The sequence below is a fragment of the Gossypium raimondii genome, chromosome 5, assembly GCF_025698545.1.
Source record: "Gossypium raimondii isolate GPD5lz chromosome 5, ASM2569854v1, whole genome shotgun sequence".
Lineage (NCBI taxonomy): Eukaryota > Viridiplantae > Streptophyta > Magnoliopsida > Malvales > Malvaceae > Gossypium > Gossypium raimondii.
The window spans coordinates 36,133,714-36,141,284 of record NC_068569.1 but is presented as its reverse complement, the minus strand read 5'-3'; the positions used below and the strand labels follow the sequence as shown (position 1 = coordinate 36,141,284).

At 34.5% G+C, this 7,571-nt stretch overlaps 1 non-coding gene across 1 annotated transcript; it reads right to left on the bottom strand.

The window, feature by feature from the left end:
* Positions 1 to 7,086: 7,086 nt before the first annotated feature.
* On the bottom strand, positions 7,087 to 7,193 carry LOC128041550 (small nucleolar RNA R71). Its single transcript, XR_008196560.1, has one exon. It is a non-coding gene; the product is annotated as a small nucleolar RNA R71 (small nucleolar RNA).
* Positions 7,194 to 7,571: the final 378 nt, after the last annotated feature.

The window sequence follows — 7,571 nt, the reverse complement described above, 5'->3', positions numbered from 1 at the left end:
AAGATTTAGTTTCTTGGACCAAGATTTCTAAGATTTGAAATCCTAATTTATTTTATTCTTGAAATTGTCTGAAACAGAAAAGTTGGACGACTGTAACAACCCGTTTTTAGTGATATTGAAATAGTGGTTTCAGGACCACAAAACTTATGTGAAAATATTTGTTTTATTATTATTATAATTTTTACGACAAGTTAGTATTACCATATAAAAATTTCATTAAGAAATTTTATTGTTTGCATGCTTAATTCGATAAAAAAAACGAAATCGTAAAAGGTGAAAAAGTGCAGTTCTAGTAGCTAAAGTTATTAAATGGCTATAGAACCTTAAAGTGTGAGTCCTTAAATGGTAATTATCCCATTATTATTAGTGGACAAATATGAACACTTATTTAATGGTTTTAAGGGTTAATAATTAAGGTTAAAGTTGTAGTTTAATAAATAAATTTTAATAAATAAACTAAGTAAAATAATGAAAACAAAAATGTCATCTTGTTGGTTCATCTTTTTCACCGAAAATAAGGGTGAAAAACTCCATGGAAGGAGCTTGTGTTTTCGGCTAGGGTTTTCTAATGCATGTAAGTGAATTTCGGTCCTGTTTTAATGATTTATACTCTCTTGGAGTCGTTGTAGCTTAATCTAGCTATCCCAGGGGCTAATTTGTAAAAGTTTTAAAAGATTCAAGTTTTTCCATGAATGAATTTATGTTTTTTTTTGTGAAGTTTGATGATAGAAAATGAAACCTTGTTGTTAGATAAACAACTTTTGTTAAGTGATTTTTAATGAATTTGTCAATTAGAGATTGAATTATAAAATGTGAAATGTCCATGGTGTAAATTGTGAAATAATGAAATGTGGGCTTGTTAGGAGCTTGTATGAAATGCAGCTAGGCTTGGGTAGGGGTGAAATTGCATGAATTTCATTGTACGAGCTTAAAGACTAAATTATAAAGAAATAAAAATATTACGGGTAAAACTGTAATTGTGTAAAAATGTGATTTTGGATTGAATTGAATAGAATAGTTATTAAATTGGTTGAATTTATTTATTTAGATCAAGATAAAACTCAACAAGATTTAAATCGATGAAAGGCGAAATTTGCAGATTAGTCGATCATACTCCTACGAGCTAGTTGTTGAGGTAAGTTCATAGTCATAAATTGTATAATTGAATTTTTGTATGTATTTTATTTTATAATTAAGTAGTTAATTGTTATGTAAGTATTCCCTGATCGCACATACGTACCCCTGTTGTACTTTGGTGCCCCTGTTGTACTTTGGTACCCCTGATTGTACTTCGGTACCCCTGATTTGCACTTACGTGCCTTGATTACATTTTAGTAACTTCAATCACGTAAAATAAGTGTTTTGTTCAAATAATGTTAAGTTAATTAATTTGTTATGTTCTTACTAAGCATCATAAGCTTATACGTTTTTGTGTGTCGTTTTGTAGAACACTTTTGCTGACTTTGGACGGATCAAATCTTCGCCTCACACTATCCATCTCTGTTGGTAGCTTTTGAACTCTTTAGGGTTGTGGCATGTATATGTGGCTATATATGTATATATATGTGTCTAGTTTTTTTGGTATAATGATGAACTACGAAGTTATGTGTTTAGATATCTTGTTTTCTGGGTTTGTATATATAAATCTTTTGACTTGATATAACGTTATGAAGGCAAACACTTGTGAATGGTTTTAATGTTTCAGGAATTAATTTGTTATGTTAACATATATATACATTTGGTGCTAGAATGGTGGAAGATGGAATGGTAATTAAAATATATGCTATGTGTTGTTCTAAGATATGTTTGAATGTGGTTATTTTTGTATATTAGATGTAGATGACATTTCGGCTATTTGTATTAATGCTTGTTAATGAACATTGAATGGCCAAATTGGTATAATGAGTGGGTAAAATAAGTGAACATAGAAGTAAATATTGGTATGAAATGGATTACAAGTTAGTTATTTTGTGCCTAAATTAGGCATCTATAAAGTACATGTTAGTTGTTGTGATTGAGGTGCCCTTTGGGCAGATTGGTTGTATGAATATATGCCATATTGATTTAGCTTGGTTATGCATGTTTTAAGTGCAACTTGAAGGCCTGTTTATATGTGGAAAATTGAATGTAGGTATGTGCTTTTTAGGTGAGAAAAATGGCTTGGAAATGGCTTATTTTTTGTCCACACGACCAGAGACATGGGCATGTGTCTCAACCGTGTATGACACACGGCCAGGCGACACGACTGTTTGTTCCCTGTAGCTTTCAAAGGGTTGCAAGTCAGGCACTTACACGGCCTAGCACATGACCTGGTACACGGGCGTGTGTGGCTATTTCGAAGGGTACACTTCCTGGCACATGGGCGTCTGGCTTGGCCGTGTGACCCAAGTTAGAGTTTTACACAGGCACGGACACAAACTGGGACACAACCATGTTTCCCCACTTCGAATGCTCACACGACCTAAGACCCTGACATGTGTCTCAGCCGTATGACCCCTATAGTTTGAAGATTTTCATCTTTTTTCAAAAAATTCTATATGTTTCTGATTTAGTCCCGACTTGTTTCTAATGTGTTTTAAGGCCTCGAGGGCTCGAATAAGGGACAATATTTATGTATTTCATTGGTTTTCTATGATTGACGATGTGAATTAAATGTTTTAAATTTTTTTATTGTTTTGAATTTTAATATTCGATAATGCTCCAAAACCCTATTCCGGGGACGGATATGGGTTACAGGTGTTACAACGACGATTTAGTTTCTTTATTTTCTTGAAAATATGAAAGTGAATCTTGAGTTTCTTTTTCAGTCGTGTACACAACTAGGGCATTGGTAACAAAGTCTTGGATGGTCTCATTCAATCTTATTCGAATTTGCTTAGTTTTCGACCTTGTTATTTGGCCTTAAGGAAATTTGAGCCCATCACGCTCATGAGCCTATTTTGGGCCTTGTGACTCGTATCAACTAGAGTTAGATTTTAGTTAAATTTTACTACTTTATTTAATGTAATAAATTGTGAAATTTGAGTTTCTTATTGACCTTAGGTGCCAAATGAGGCCTAAGGTTGAGCTAATATGCTTTGTGAGTGTGCAGGAGACCATTAGAAGGTGTACTAACTCGATACAAGTCATTGGGTTGCAACACAAAAAGATGGATGTCGAAACATAAGGAACAAAATAGAATAATTTCAAGACTGCCTTCGGTGTCGTGACACAACCTAATGATTCCACGATACACCCCTAAAGATTCGTTGAAGATGAACATATTGCCTTCGATGCCAACACAGGACCTGGTGTGTCGAATCATCGACTCTATATGGGAAATAATTACAAGTAGGGGTATTTTGGTTTGCGCAATCAAACATTAAGCATGAGAACTATAGCTGAACTAGGGTTAAGGGCCACAACCACTCTAAGTCTATAAATAGGCCGATTTAACAAATGTTATGTACAACTTTTCATATTGTATGATTTTCTTCACAATTTTAGATTTTAGTCCTTTCCTTTTCTTAGGCTTTTAGGTTAATTTCAGTTTTGTTCTTTGCTTTTATTGAGAGATAAAATTTCTGAACTTGATCAAACTCTATGAGGATTCAACATTATATGCAATTCAAATCAGGCTTCTTCTAAACTTTCTATCCTTGAATTGTTATTCATGCCTATTTTATATATCAAGTTTATATTGTTTATGAGATCCATGAGGATTAGCGAGTGGAGGTATGATTAATTAAATAGTTTGTAGGGTTCTTTTATCGGATCAGTTGTTTAAGAGAGGAAGAACTTAAACCCTAAGCTTGACGACCCTAGGAAGTCATCAAAGTGGGAATTAACCCAAAATTTGTATGGCCTATCCGTGAACACCATAACCCCGAACTGATCTAAATTATGAGGTCAAGAGATAAGTAGTTCTTGCCAACTTGTTATTCTCATGGAAGATCGAAAGATCCTATCAGGGTATCAACTAGTTGATTGAACAAGAAGCCCAAAGCGATAGTTGATTATGATTACTGAAGTGAGCTAATCACCCATGCTCAAATTTGACAAATTCTACTATTTAATTTCCCACTATTTATTTGTCTTCGTTCATTATTATTATTATAAAAAATCCCAAAAGCTTTTCATTATATTTCGTTGTTATATAATCTATCTAAAGTACTAAGTAGACCTATTTGTGCTTAGCTTAGATTTAACTTAGTGCTCGCCTCACTTGGGTATGATCCTTGGAGTACTCACCTACTCTATTGTAACTATCTTACAACTTGACCCGTATACTTACGAATACTGCCTTTTTAACATATTTTGGGAAGAATTTTTACTTTGTACGTTGGTGCATCCAAAGGCAGCCATGGAGGAGGCGTGGAAGAGAGGAGAAGTCTTTGTGAAATCATGGTGGTGGTTTGTTAAAAATATGGTGGTCGATGGTTTGTTAAAAATATGGTGGTTGAAGGAAGAGGAAAAAGAGGGCAGCCAACTGTTAGAATAAAAAAGAAAAGTGAATGGTGGGTGTCTAGGTGCATAGGACGATCATAGCATGGTAAGGGAGGGTGAAATGGCAACTAGGGGGACAAGGGCATGAAAGGTGGATCAAGAGAGTGAAAAAGGGGCTATTGGGGGAATGTTGACTAGCTAAACAAGGGAAGAATCTTCCTAAGCATGGGAACAATGGGGTGGACCAAATGGGGGGTTGACCATCCCTTTTAAATGCTAAAAATTCTAAAAATACTATGTGGTGAAGGGAATTGAACCTAAGATCTCTAGGAATCTAATTAAGCTCCTTACCACTTTACTACATACTTGATTATTAGTGAATCGAAAAAAAAAAATAAAAATATAGAATGTGACAACTCTACCCTTTTTAAAATAAATTTTGTCCTCGAAATTTACCTTATAAGAACAGTTGAGGATATTATCCTCACATTCCATCCTTGGGTTCCCAAGTGGCTAATTTTTTCCTATGATTTTCCCATAAGACTTTAACTAGAGGAATCTACTTTTTCGTTAACAGCTTGACCACTCAGTCCGAAATCTGAATTTGCTCTTCCTCATAAGACAGATCTAATCTCACCTCGACCTCTTCAATCAGAACCACATGAGATGGATCAGATCGATATTGCCTTAGCTTAGCAATTGGAATACGCCATGACTACAGTCTAGCTCCAGAGGTAATTTCAATCAATAAGCCACTGGTCCAATCCTCTTATGTATCATGTATGGTCTAATAAAACTTTGGCTCAGCTTTCCCTTGCGGGTAGCACAAATGCCTTGGAAATTCCAGGAAAATGTTGACACAACACTCAGTCCTCATCACTTTCAGCCAGCTGAACGTGTATCGGATAAATTCACCGGAAAAAGAGGGAGAAAAATGTATGCTAAGAAAGGGGGACCTACCCTATAAAGAAAGGGTCATAGAGGGGATTTTACATGAGAATCTTAGAGGCGAATTGGGGGAGAATTTTTCTCTCTAGAAAAATTGTGAGAAATTTCGAAGAGAATGAGAGGGTAACAGCATAAGAGGAGACCAGAGATGCAACCAAATTGACAAGCAATCAACCTTGGGTCCTGCATAATTCAGTACCATCGAAGTAAAAGTTGTAGTGACAAAAGTTTCCTGTAGTTCTACCTTCATTCTATTAATTAATTTCTATGATTTCTAAACTGTTAATGATGATGTTGAATGTTATTATGATTTTGGATTTTAAATCCCAAACCATGAGCTAATTTCATTTGGGTTGGAATTACATGATCTATCTTGATACATTTAATGATCATGTTGATATTTTGAGTAGATCTACTATTTTATTCAGTTTGTCTCTAGACACAGATGAATGAATGGTATATCCTTAGACATGATTTAATTCTGAAAAGTTTAAATAAGTTGGACCATAATCGAATGATACAAGCGAGTACTCGAGTGAATACTTGTAGCTCTCTAGACATAGAGTTGTGATTTGTACAGATTAAGGAAGAATATTGTTAGGTATTGTTCTTGAGACTTGTAGACGTACAAAAACTTAGAATGATAGCTTTAATTCTAGCGTTCGAAGGGCGCAAAATGTAGTAGTTATACTCTGAACAGTAATTTGGTCAAGATTTTGACATCACATTATTATGTTATTAAGATATAATCTAAATAATTCCAACCTTTCCATTCAACAACATCAATCCTCTCAGCTCTGTCTCATAGAATTACCACAACATTTTATTCATTATTTTATTTTTCTATTCCATACATTAATACCCAACTTCAAATCATTATTTTGTTTACTTTGCCAGAAGACTAATTAATATAGTTTATAGTGATAACTCAACCATCTTTTTACCTATTCTGATCCATGTGGAGACAATCTCACTTATCACTTTATTAATTGATTCAGCGTGTATACTTGCACATTTGCATTATATATTCACACGCAATGAGTTTTTGGCGCCATTGCCGGGGATAGGCAAAATTGGTGAATTTTGGTTTGTTATTATATATTTAATTTTGTTAGTTTTAGCTTACTTAGTTTTTTTTGTTTTTTTCAGGTTTGTTTCTAGTTTATGAGTAGAGGTATTCTTGAGAATGAAGAGTATTATTTTGATCCTGAAATTGAGAGAACCTTGAGAAGAAGGAGAAAAGAATTGCGAGAGATGGTAAGGATTGGAAATGATCTAGGCAGAGAAGATCCATTATATCCAAATGGTAGGGATGTTGATATTCCTTGTGTGATAGATGATAGGGAAAAACCCATTAGAGAACATGTAGTGCCAATCTTGGATGATATGAATCCATCAATTGTCAGGGCACATATTCAAGCTCAGCAATTTGAATTGAAACTAGTGATGTTTCAAATGCTACAAACAGTAGGACAGTTCAATGTATTACCTATTGAAGAACCGTGACTGCATTTAAGACTTTTTTTGGAGGTCTATGATACATTCAGGCAGCAGGGTGTTCTTGAAGATGCCCTAAGACTCAAGCTATTTCCTTATTAATTGAGAGATCGTGCCAGATCATGGTTGAATGCTTTGTCATTAGGAACAATGGCATCTTGGAATGAACTTTGTCAAAGGTTTTTGTTGCCATACAATCCTCCAAACATGAATTCCAAATTCAAGAATGATATTACATCTTTTCAGTAATCTGAAGATGAGACATTGTATGAAGCTTGGGAGCGATTCAAGGAATTCATTAGAAAATGCTTGATACATGGTTTCCAACATTTGATGCAAATGAAAATGTTTTATAATTGACTGAATGCATATACACAAATAGTAGTTGATGCATCTGCCAATGGGACTTTTCTAGATAAATCATATAATGAGGCATATGAAATTCAGGAAAGGATAGCTAACAATGATTATCAATCTTCAACTACAAGAGTGAGTACAGGCAGAAGAGCTGCTAGAGCTATGGAGCTTCATGCGATAACTTCCTTAACATCTCAGGTATCATCCCTAACTAATATGATTAAAACATTGAAGAGACAAGTTGTAGTGTAGGAAATGAAAGCAACAAAGTTGACATGTGTTTGTTATGGGGAAGATCATGTTTTTGATGAATGCCCATTGAACCCAGCTTTAGTATGTTACAT